The following is a 12,698-nucleotide window of genomic DNA, read 5'->3' as shown; positions in this document are numbered from 1 at the left end:
CAAATTGTGGGGAGTGATTGCAAACTCTGTGGATCTATTTACCTTCCGTTGTGCCCACCAGAAAGCATTTATCGAAGAGAAGGCACTGAACAACCAACTTGTCTACCGGAAAGGGCAACTCATCATGTGGATGTCAACCCTATGTTCTTGGCCACCTCAGTGCTTGCACAATAGGCCCTTGAATGGAGCGGCCATAATGACAAGTTTGGAGGCTATTCATGTACTCAATAGCATGAACTCCCCCCACTCACGAAGCTGGATCTAGCTCCTGCTCCTGCTTATCAATCCCCCTGCCCGTAGCCTAGACTAATGCTGACCCTCAGTATGACACTGCCTTTTAGAGGATACAAGCCCTGCACTTAGTTGTGGGATGACTCCTCTCATCCTGGACTAATTTCTCTTTACTGAGACAGAATTCGCTCTGCATATGTGTTTGTCTTCCTGCCTAGAGTGCCTTTGGAATGCATAGCATCTGAGTGCTTACAGAATGTATGATTTACTCACAATGGGATTCCACACAAAAATGCATCAGAATCAAGAGATCCATTTTAAGGCAATAAGATATATTGTCCTGGAAGGATCTGGGAAGTCTTCACTCAATAATATGTTAGTCTTGTTTTCTTGGCTAAGTTGTTTAATCTCCCTTTGTCTCAGTTTCTCCATCTATTAAGATAAAGGTGATAGAGATCTTATTAAGAGCATATGAGATGAAATGATGTGTAAAAAAGCCCTTTAGATACCATCAGGTATAATGTTAAGAATGAATTCTGGATGTGGAGCTGTGGTCTCTAGGCGTAGGTTGTAAGGGGAAGAGGTGTTACATGTTCTAGGATCTCCCATCTGCTAAGGGAAGGAAAGGTGCCTGCAGCAGCTCCTATGGTCCTGAGACCCTGGGGTTTCGTTAAGTGTTTGGGAGCAGATGCTGGATAGAGACAACCTTTTGCTTTCTTTCACTTCTCAGTTAACTTCCATGTGGAGTAATCATCCAAGTTGGTGTGCTCCTTTTGTTTTCTCTGAACACCTGGACTCTCTCCAGTTTTCTGCAAAAGAACTATCTTGGAGGCTGTCTCTATTTGTTAAAACATAAACTTTCCTAGGTATTCAAGTGTTTTGGAGCTTGAAATTGATTGTCTAAGTCATGAACCCATGAGAATCAGTGTTCCTAGTTAAAGTTCTGTCTTATTCAAGATGCATAGCAAGTGGGACTCCTGGAAGATCTGACCCATGTCTTCCAAAGGACAGTCTGTGAGCACCAGAGGCGTCTAAGTGACCACACTCCTCAGTTTTAAATATTTATACTTGGCATCATTCTTCCTGAATCATGCTTGAACATGTTGAGCATAAACGTAGTTGGTTAGGCAGGTATTAAACTTTTCATGTGAGCTTCTGTGCAAGTTTTATTCAAATGGTAGAGAACAACTATGCAGGAACAAATAACTAGAAAAAAATTATCTGTAGTATTTTTCTTCCTTGCATTATCCCAGCCAAATCATGATCTGTGGAGAGAACGGTACCCATTGTCACCACTTTCCCTGCGGCATATGTTGGGGGGTGGTGGTTATTTAGATTCCTCGTGTCTTCACATAGTCTTTTCTGTATGTGTGTCAGTTGCTTCACCTGGTGTTCTTTTTATAAAGACAGTGGTCATATTAGGTTAGAGGCCCACCCTACTCTGGTATGACCTTATTTCAACTAATTACATCTGCAATGACACTATTTCCCAACAAGGTCATATTCCTGGGTACTAGGAATTATTAGGGGTTAGGATGCCACCATATAAATTTAGGTAGGGGGACAGAATTCAACCGATAATACAGACTAACAAAGAAAAACTAGAAAACATAAATGATACTATCAGAAATGAAAGAGAGGTCATCACCACTTATCCCACTGACATTAAAAAGATAAGAAGAATACCACAAACAACTCAGTTCACAAATTTAAAATCTTTGATGAAATAGACCAATTCCTCACAAGACACAAACTGTTAAAACTCACAAAAGGAGAAATAGATAATCTGAATAGGCTTATGTTTTTTAGGATACCAAATCACTGGTAATTTCTACCAGACATTTAAAAAAGAAACAATATGTCTACGGCCATGCTACCCTGAACAAGCCTGATCCCGTCTGATCTCGGAAGCTAAGCAGGAGGGCCTGGTTAGTACTTGGATGGGAGACGACCTAGGAAGACCAGGTGCTGTAGGCGTAAAAAAATACAATAAAAAAATAAGAGATTGTAAGCTAACAAGGTCCTTGCAATTAGTGAGGTCAACCAAGGGTTGCCTAAATAAATAAATAAATAAATAATAAAGAAAGAAACAAACAATACTGGTTATATACAATTTTTTTGCAGGAAATAGAAGCCAAGGGAACATATCCTAATTTATCCTGTGAGGCTAACATTAACCTAATACCAAAATCAGACAAAGACATCATAAGAAAGAAAAAGTACAGAGAGAAAGGAGGAAGAGGGGAAGTAGATAAGGATAAAAGGAAATAAATGGTGATGGAAGGAGTTTGACTTTGGGTGGTGAACGCACAATGCAATATACAGGTAATGTATTATTGAATTATACACTTAAAACCTAAATCATTTTATTAACCAACGTCACCCCAATAAATTTAATTAAAAAAAGAGAGAGAAATCAAGATGCAAAAATCCTCAAAAAGGTATTAGCAAATCAAATCCAACCGTGTTTAATAAGAATTACTCATCACAACAAAGTAGGACTTATTCCAGGTATGAAGGGTGTTTCAACATTTGAAAATTAATATAATTCACCACATCAGTGGACTAGAGAAAAAAAAATCATACAATCTTACCGACTGATACGGTAGAAGCATTTAGCAAAATTCAACTCTCATTCATAATAAAAATTCTCAGCCAACTAGGAATAGAGGAAAAATTTCTGCTTGATGAACATCTGAAAAAAACCTACTGCTAACATCATACTCGTGGGAAACTGGATGCTTTTTCTAAGATCAAAAACAAGGTAAAGATGTCCTCTCTGAACACTCCTACTCAATATTGTATGGAAGTCTTAGCTAGCGCATTTAGACAAAAGAGTAAATGAATGGTATACATATTGGGAGAAAATAAACAGAACTATTAAGACTGTTAAAACTAAGACTATTGCAGTAATTCAGACAAGAGATGAAAGTGATCTGAATCAATAGGGTAGTGGAGATAGAAGGAGATGGATTTAAGAGGTAGGAATTCAAAGCAACAGAGTTTGGAGATGGATTAAATGTGCATGATGAAAGAGAGGGAAGCATCGAGAGTGATTGTTAGGTTTGGCATGCATAACTAGATTGGTGATGGGACCATTTACAGAACTGAAAGAAAGGACTAAAAGAGTAAATTCAGAAGGAAAAATCACAAGTTAGGTTTTGGTCAAATACAGATTGAGATGCCTTACAGACCTCTAAGAAGTAAAGAAATATATATATATATATTTATAATAATATATATATTACTTTTCATTATTATTATTTTATGTAACAGACACTTGAGTATCTTTCAAAGCTGGTGGAACACTTTCAATTGAGAGGAAAGGTTGCATATGCGAAAGAGAAGAAAGGGATAATGGATGGTATAAAGTTCTAGAGTAGGTAACGAGGTCAATCCCAAAGCGAAGGTGAAGAGATTAGGTCCCTCTATGATCCTTAGAGAGATGCAGACCAGGATGGAAGCCCAAAGGAAGTGTATATGTTGTATTTTAGAAGGACGGAGCTTCCTTCTAGTGACTTCTGTTTTTTCTGCAAAGTAGGAACATTTTCTCATTTATCTTGACTGATATATATGTGAAAGACTATAATCTCTTCCAGTATATTTATATATTCTATTTTCTAGGCACATGGCTCTCTAATTTTATGGGTTATGAATTATATTATTTGTTATATACTATCACACAATGTACAGTTATTATCTCTAGGGTTTTGATAGTTTATGAAAGATAAAATCTTTCTATAAGGAGAAAAATTATAAGAATTAAAGGTAATTTTCTTTTTTGACATTTTTAGATGGCTGTATCATATTCCATCCCATATAGGTTATGATTATTTAAACATTAAGTTCCTTTAAGTAATACTGTAATAAATATTCTTATACGTGTGTCTTTGTCTCTGATTTCCTAAACATGGATTACTGGGTTAAAGAGTCTAAACATTTAAAAATCTCTTCAAAAGAACAAACTAATCAAAAACAGACTCACAAATGTAGTGGGCAATTTGGCAACGGACAGAGGGAAGGGGATTGGGGAGCTGGGAGAATGGGGTGAAGGGTTAAAGAAGTGCAAATTAGAGTTGATAGATGGTCGTGGAGATGGGGAGCACGGCACAGGTAATACAGTTAGCGTTAGTATATTGGCTAGGTGGAAAACCAGAGGAGAGAAGGAGCAATTAGGGGCATCGTTTTATAAACTATATAAATGTTTAACCAGTGTTCTGTATGCTTGCAACTAATTAAAATAAATAAATTATTTTTTAAAAAACATGTTGTCAGATGCCCTCCAGATACATATTCTGTTCATTGAGTCAAACCCAAAAAGCAAAATATAATGGAGTAATAAATATGCTAATTTAAAACCAGGTACTGTTCACAGTATCTAGGATTTATATTTCAAACTGACACTTTCTAATTTGGAACCATAGGTGGCACTAAAGGATCAAGGCATGGAACCACTTTCAGACTCCTGTGGAAGGGATTTTGAATGGACGTCTCAGCCACCTGCTTCTATAGCAAACTATAAACAATTCTAGATAAATAATCCTTTCTGTTAACATTATCTACAAGTCACTTTGGTCACACATTATAATCTTATGCTTTTAGTCTTAACTTTCTCTCATACTTGAGACTGTAACAATGCCAGCCTATTTGCATTTATCTTGTCTTCTAGACTGTGGAATGTATTTACCCATGCCATTTGCAAATTATTCCTTAATACCAATGTCTTATGCAGAATCATTCTTCTGTTTCTATAATTTTTTTTTAAAGGAAACGTAGTCATGAGTCAGAAAGGTAAAGAACTCTTACATAAAAATTAGTACGGTAGTACTCAATATGAATTTCTGACATAATTAGTTTGCTAAGTTGTATGGTGACTTTCTACGTTTTTAGCATGAGTTTGTGTTTTAAACAAAATATGTAAATCCCAAACTGACTAGTCTTGGTGGAGATGGCTTTGTATGCCCCCAACTGTCCACTGTTTACAATGTTAGTTGGATTTGCTCAGCTATTCTTGCTGTTCATGTACCTGCTTACCCAGCACTTCTGGATTTCATAGGCCAGTGATTGAGAAGCCAACAGGCCTGCAGGGTGCCTGATTTTCTTATAAGACCAAATAGCCCTACTGGTACAGACGAAACATATCTTGCTTGCCTTGACTCAGCTTGAAATGAAAATCTGAAAGTTAGCTTTCTCTCTGTAATCTTCTTCAGTAATGGTAGTAGAAAATGTTTTCATCACCCTCAGTTTATGCTTGGGAGATATTTGGAAGCATTCATGTTAGTGCCTTTTTAAAGATATGTCACAAAATGTAACCCTGACTACTTGCCACTCACAAGAAAAGTGCTTTAGATGCAGAAGACATGAGAATTGAGTCTACCCATTAAAACTACACTAGTTTAAACAAGTACCCACTGCTTCAGAGACCATTTGGAATGACATTAAACACACACACACACACACATACACACACACATCATCATCATCATCATCATCATCATCATCATCATCATCATCTGGGCCTTCTTATTTCCATATAAATAAAAGTCTCACTGACAACATTCTGGTAGCAGCTTGGAATCAGACATACGAGGTGAAATTCTGGATACCCAATTCCAGAAATGTCAAGAACACCACCATATCTTTCTGCAGATAAAGAAGTTTGTAGTCTGCCTCACTGCAATGGAAACATTGCCTGAATATATATAAAAATTTATATAGATTTTCCATAGAGAAATAAATATATTTGTACATATATGTGAGTATATATTGTATACATATTAAGAGAGAAATATACTCCTTTTGATTCTAGTTGATTCTGCTTTATAACAAAACTCACCATTTTTTTTCTATTTTCCATCTGTAAAGTGGAAGCTACTTGAGCACTGAACAAATTGAATAGTTGATGTTCTACAGCTGTTTGACTCTAGAGAGCTTAGAGGCCTTAGTTGGGGACATTGTAAGTAAACACATGGCTTCATGAAGGCTCCCATATAATTTCACAAAGCAGTCTTTGCTGGATTGGGCCAGGATGTAGCTGAGAAGGACACAGACATATTTACTTAATTGTTGGTGACATTGGAGGGTGACCTAATTCCTTGTAACCTCAATTTCTTCATGTATAAAGTAAGGATAATGCTTCATATGTTATTCTGAGGGTTAAGGGAGAATATATTTTAAATACTCAGTAGAGCTGGGCATATATTTCAAAATAAATTATGAAATATGTTTAGTTTTATAAGAAACCACCAGATTGTCTTTCAAAGTGGCTGTACCATTTCACATTCCCATGAGCAGTAAATGAAAGCCCCTGTTGCTCCACATCCTCACCAGCATTTGGTGTTGTCAGTGTTCGGGATTTTGGCCTTTCTCATAGGTGTTATCTCATTGTTGTTTTAATTTGCATTTTCCTGGTGCCATTTGTTGTGGAGCATTTTTTCATATGCTTATTTTCCATCTTTGTATCTTCTTTGGTGAGGTGTTCGTTATGGTTTTTGGCCCATTTTATAATCAGGTTGTTTGTTTTCTTATTGAGTTTTAGGAGTTCTTTGTATATTTTGGATAACAGTCTTTTATCAGATATGTCTTTTGCAAATATTTTCTCCTAGTCTGTGGCTGGTCTTATTCTCTTGACATAGTTTTTCTCAGGGCAAATGTTTTTAATTTTAATGAAGTTCAGCTTATCCATTTTTTTTTTCATGGATTGTGCTTTTGGTGTTGTATCTAAAAGTCATTGGTATACTGAAGGTCATCATTATTATCTGTATTATCTAGAAATTTCTTGTTCTTTTCCTTTATGCAGATAATTTGAAAAAAAAAATCCAAAAATACTGACTGGAAAAAGTGTGAACATTTTATTGACGTAACACTACGCTGTGTATGTAATTACTTATTGGTGCTTACACTAAGTAGTGCTGCATTTAAATGATAAGGGTACAAGTGAGATGTGCCATGCTGAGTTCTCAAATGAGAAAAAAAAAACCTTTTATGCCTAATTCCTGGTTCAGCTGTTTAAGCAAAGGCAGCAGCTTGGTTAAAAGATTTAGGTCTTACAATATCCGTAAAGAAGATACAGATATTTTTAGTAAATTAATAAAAATCATAGGCCATGGAATGATTTTAAAGAAATTAAAGAGCTTGTTTGGTCTTACCCTTTCATATTACAGATTAGACAACTGGGACTAGACACTAAAACTAGTGTTTAGTTTTGTATGTACATTGCAAAATACACCTTAGTATTTTACTTATATTTCTATATTTGTAACTAAATGTTATTTCATTTATTTAAAATTATTTCATCCATTGTCTTGTAGGGGAAAATAGTCAATGACCAAGGCTCCATCAGAGTTTTGTGGACAGCATTATGATACCACATAAGAGACAGCGGCACAGCAGAAGTGATATTGGCAGTCATAGTTTTGAAGAGTAGACTGTAACTTTCCAGAAGGACACGGAGGCAGGTTAGAGCTTTCCACGTACAGTCAAGATCTAATTTATTGTTCTAATTGGGACATTTCGAGAATAGAAGGCATGAGTGAATGGATTTTAAGTGCATGTGTTGGAACAGTGGGGAGACGCTGGACAATTTCCTTCATAATACGGGAAACTAAACCAAGGTTAGAGGTTATTTGATAAATATGGAATCAAGAAAATATATTTGTCCATTAACATCCAATTATGATTGCTTGGCAGGTCAGTCTCTGCTTTTAAGGGTTTGAAACTAAGACCGAAGACTCCCAGTTGGTAAATTTCTTAAAATAAAAAATTATAAAGTTAAAAAATTAAGTTTAATTTAATGATATATTAAGTATATGTTATTTAGACTAATAAAATTTCACTAAAATAGAACTGTCTGAGAAAATGTGTTTTTGTGTGGTGATCATTGTAAGAACGGGAACCTCCTTCATCGGGAACCAGAATATAGAGAACAACTTTCTTTCTTAGATATTTGTGGATACACAACAGTGAAATTCCTGTTCAATTTCTCCCTTTCCCTGCCTTTTTTAGGCGTGCCCAGATTATCCTGTTTTGTTTCATTTTGTCTTGTTTGGTTTGGTTTGGTTTGGTTGAGGTAGCAAAAGTTATGCTCAGAGACTGATTTTATCTTTGCCAGCAATTTATTTAGCACAGGTTTTCTGTGCTAAATTTCACAAGCCAATAGCATACAGGAAAATATCTCTTAATAAGTCAAATAAAGAAATAACCTCCCCAAACAAATGATGGATTAATCACACTATTATTCCAGGCAAGAGAAGGTGAAGGAATAAAATTCAAATTTAATATGAAGTGTACCAGGAGGCACCCCTGGGAGTCGGTGACCAACCAAGAGCTGATTTCCAGCTGCCAGCATAAAAGTAGAAGTCTTCTGTTGCTAGAGCACGTTGCTAAGGAATGAAGACACCAATATTGGTAGGTGGGCTTATCTCTTTCCAAGAGCCACTGAGTGGTTTACCACCACTGCCTGTAAGGAGTGTCTCCCCAAGACTGGAGTAAGTGCCCCAAGGGTCTTCAGAGACTTTTTAGGTTAGTGAGGAGTCACCTCCCCTAAACCAAATTCTCAAATAGGCCTCACAAACTCTCTCGGTATATCTAAACAGCCTCTTGCCATAGCTGCTTCACCTTAGCATATGTTCTTACTGATAAGTCCGAATGGGGTGGGCGGGCCCTCAGAATCTGGGCTGCTGACTACCTATCAATGACAACAGATAAAGAATGATGATATCCTGGCACGACTTACTTCATATTTGTATCAAAGCAACTTCTTTTGTCTTTGTCATAAACGAGTGGATAAGTCAACTTCATTTAAGCCATAAACAAGTGGATTCAAAATCATATTAAATGTACATGCAATATCCTTAAAGTTTCTTTCCAAGTTCCTTTGTTCCATTAACTACTGCTTCTTGACCTTCCCTGGCTTCTCTTCAATTTCCTGAAGTTGGTGTTTCCAAGGGTGTTTCCCTCTTTATTTGCTTTCAATTGCACCCTCTTGCAGCTGTTTCCCCTAAAGACATTCCTAGGTGATTGGTAAGTGAGGTCACCTTGATTGACATCTGGCTGCTATATAACTTTGCCTAGTGCACAGTTGCTTACCCAGAATTCAGTTTGTTATAATTAGATTTATGAACTTCCAGGTATAAACATAGTTTGTGGCTGGTTTAACCAGAAGCTTTTATAGCATTTGTGCTCTAGGATTTGGGGTAATTTGTAACCCTAAATGGGAGGTATTTCTGGGAGGTCCTTAAAGTAGGTCTTCAAGGGAAGTTTCTGTGATTACAGAGCTGGGCTTTTGCTCCTGTAGCTCACGCCTGACTACCTACCTGATTATCGGAAACACAGTAATTTATTTGCCTCCTATAAATAGTGTCTTCATTAAATACACAGAGGGCAGGCGATCCAATTTAGTACAATTCAAAAAATGTTTATTGTCTGTGTTCTAAAGTGTATATGATAGGATGGATGCCATTTAGGACATCAGAAAAGCTGGCTATCATGGAAGGTCTCTGAAGTCCTTACTTCCTGGGACAACCGGTTTTGTAGAATTTAAGGTACTGACTGCTCAGTAAGCCTCTGTCATAAACCTAAAATGGAATTCTGCTGCAGGGAAGAAGCAATCTGCCAGTTTATGCTTTATTGTATGGTGAGCAATTGAGCTATCATTTTCCCTAGGAGCATATGCAAATGAAAAAGGTCTCAGACACAAGCAAAAAACAAACTTTTCTGAGAGACCAATAGTAGTCGAAACTAGTAAAGTTCTCAAGGTAAGGCTGATAGAAGAAACTGGTATGCATGCCACATTCAGAAAAATCAAGTGGTGCTTTGGAATTGACCCTGGACTTGGAGCCAGAGGTGCTATTTAAGGGTCAGCTCTGCTACTCACTGGTTTGGTGACTTTAAGAAAGTCTTTTTCTTCTTGAGTTTTTGTTCTATCATCTGTAGAGTGGGCATGCTTGGTCTAGCCCACAAAGTTCTTGTGAAGATCAAAGGAGATAATGGGTGTGAAAGTATTTATAAACTTCAAGATTAACATGGTAATCCCAATAAACAGTGTATCTGGGAGATGAGAAGGAGGAAGAGGAACAATGTTAAATCCAAGTGCTGTGTTTGATTTCTGTGTCTGCTTATGAGAAAGAAAAATTTTCATTTCAACTAAAACATACACATTCATATATATATTTGAACATGAATTTTAGAGGAATATATAAGAATGACATGAGAATTCACAGGGATACATAGCAATATAGAAGCAGAAAATAAACTTTCTAAAAATAAATCTTTAATGATCTATAGTAAAATAGTCACCTACATGACATGTACTTTGTTATCACTCAATTTTATTAGTTTAATAAAACTTTGTAAGGTACATGCTTTTGTAGAACTGAGGGATCACATGGACTTTCTTTGAGCGTATGTGTACAATTTATTTTAACTAAAATTGCCTTATTGATGGGGAAGGAAGAAGACAGATGGGAAAAAAGGTCAAATATGTGGTGACATTAAAGAATTAAAAATTTTAAAAAATTATCTTATCATGGAAGTGCACAAATGTTAGGAAAAAGACAAGGAAAATGTGTTTTGTTCATAAGTATTTTAATTTTTTGCTTAAAAGCCTATCGGTAGGATATACTCTTTAAAAATAATATTCACTAAGACTATAATTCTATTCCAAGTTAGAAGCAGTAATATAAAGTTAAAAACTAACAGCTAAGATTATGTTTAATAATAAAGAAAGAACTTTAGGCTGGTTTTTAAAGATTAATTTGTTAATTAGGTGAACATCTGGGTTTGGTTCATCACTTCCCTTGGAAACCTTGATTAATTTATGAGATTTTCATCCCCATTTACTAAAAAAGCAGTGAGTCATCCAGTGTTACACATCAATGACAGCAAAAGTTAATTGAATTCTAGATCCTTTCACATTTCTCCCTTCAGCAATTCCTTGCTGCCCTGAGTGGAACCATGTGCTAAGAGTCTGTGTATTTTTTTTGTGTGTGAGAAATGAGAGGAATTACAAGTGATTGAAAATGAGTTTGAAAAAATAAAAATATGTGTTTGTATTTCCTTTGGTAGTGATAAGAAACTCTGGAGGGATACACAAAAATAGCCAAACCAAAAACCAAAACCAAAAACTAATAAAAACAGCTACCTTGGTGCATACTTTTTATAAGATTTTGATTCGTGAATCATGTGAATGTATTATTACCTATTAAATAAAATGATGCTTGAGATTGTCTATGGTTTAAAGTGTTTTAGGGTTGGGTCTAGGAAGGGGAGCACAGAGAAGCAGCTGTAACTCATTGAAGTTTTAGTATCTGCTCTCCAAGTAATAGATGTAAGGACCTCAGGGAGGGATGGGATTAAAGACTGAGAAAGAACGGGAGAGGTAGATGGACCTGGGGTAAGTGGGTGACTAGGAAAACTGACCTGTTCTCTCCTAGCCCTGCAGTGGAATTTCAACCTTTCTTTGGCTCTAATAATTACATATTGCATTTAGCTTAGACATCCACCTATGTACTCCATGTGACCTTGCTGGTATAAAACCATATTCATAGATGAAGAGAATTCACCATCCTGGTTATTAGCCTCATTTCTGCTTTCACCTTCCCTTTGTAAACTCTCATTGTTCCTTCATCCTGTTTTCTTTAACAACTTAATATTTTTGGGTGTATTTTATCTTTTATGCATTTATATGAGCTACAATAAATCCTTTCTGGAACTGGAAAAATATAAATAAACATACGCATAACTAATGTAGGAAAATGCTAGCACATTTTTCTATGAGGTGAGAATACAAGTGATATTATATTATTTTTTCAGCTTTATTGAAATGTAATTGACATAAAACATTGTGTAAGTTTAAGGTGTAATGAATTGGTATACATATGTATTGTGAAATAATTACCATAATAAGATTAGTCAACACATGCATCACCTCACATAATTACAATTTTTTTTTTGTCATGAGAACATTTAAGATCTACTCTCTATGAATGATTTTAATTGTCTTATGGCTAGCCTTCTGCATTTCCAAGTATATATATTTACAGTGGGCATGAATTCCTTTTCTAGTTAGAGGGTTTTTTTGTTTGTTTTTTTGTTTGTTTTTACCAGTTGCAGTAGAAAATATTTGTAGCAAGACTGATGGAGTTTTCCAGCAGAAAAATATGTAAGGGTAGTAGAGAAAGAAGACCAGAAAGGGGTTGTGGGACTTAGTCTTAATTTTCTTTTCACCATGGGCTTCTATGAAAATGTGGAAAGTACAGTATAAATATAGTGGTTCACTTAAACGGTTTAAAAAAGAAATGCTATTCTCTTGATATTTTTCTTCTGCATAATATGATAGGGCATGAAACATAGTTTAAAGTCAGTATAAGTATAGTTATATATCTTTTTTTTAATAATTGCAGTGCGAACAATTATATAGATCTAATATCATTAACATCATTTTAAAATCACCTATGCTTGGGTATTTG

The 12,698-nt window shown here is 35.7% G+C and overlaps 1 pseudogene; it reads left to right on the top strand.

Moving 5' to 3' along the window:
- The first annotated feature begins 2,091 nt into the window (after nucleotides 1–2,091).
- LOC120615209 (uncharacterized) lies at nucleotides 2,092–2,208 on the top strand (annotated as a pseudogene).
- The last annotated feature ends 10,490 nt before the right edge of the window (nucleotides 2,209–12,698 follow it).

This window comes from Pteropus medius, unplaced genomic scaffold, assembly GCF_902729225.1.
Source record: "Pteropus medius unplaced genomic scaffold, Ma_sr-lr_union100, whole genome shotgun sequence".
Lineage (NCBI taxonomy): Eukaryota > Metazoa > Chordata > Mammalia > Chiroptera > Pteropodidae > Pteropus > Pteropus medius.
Note: the sequence above shows the minus strand (reverse complement) of the source record. Positions and strands in the feature narration are given on the sequence as shown.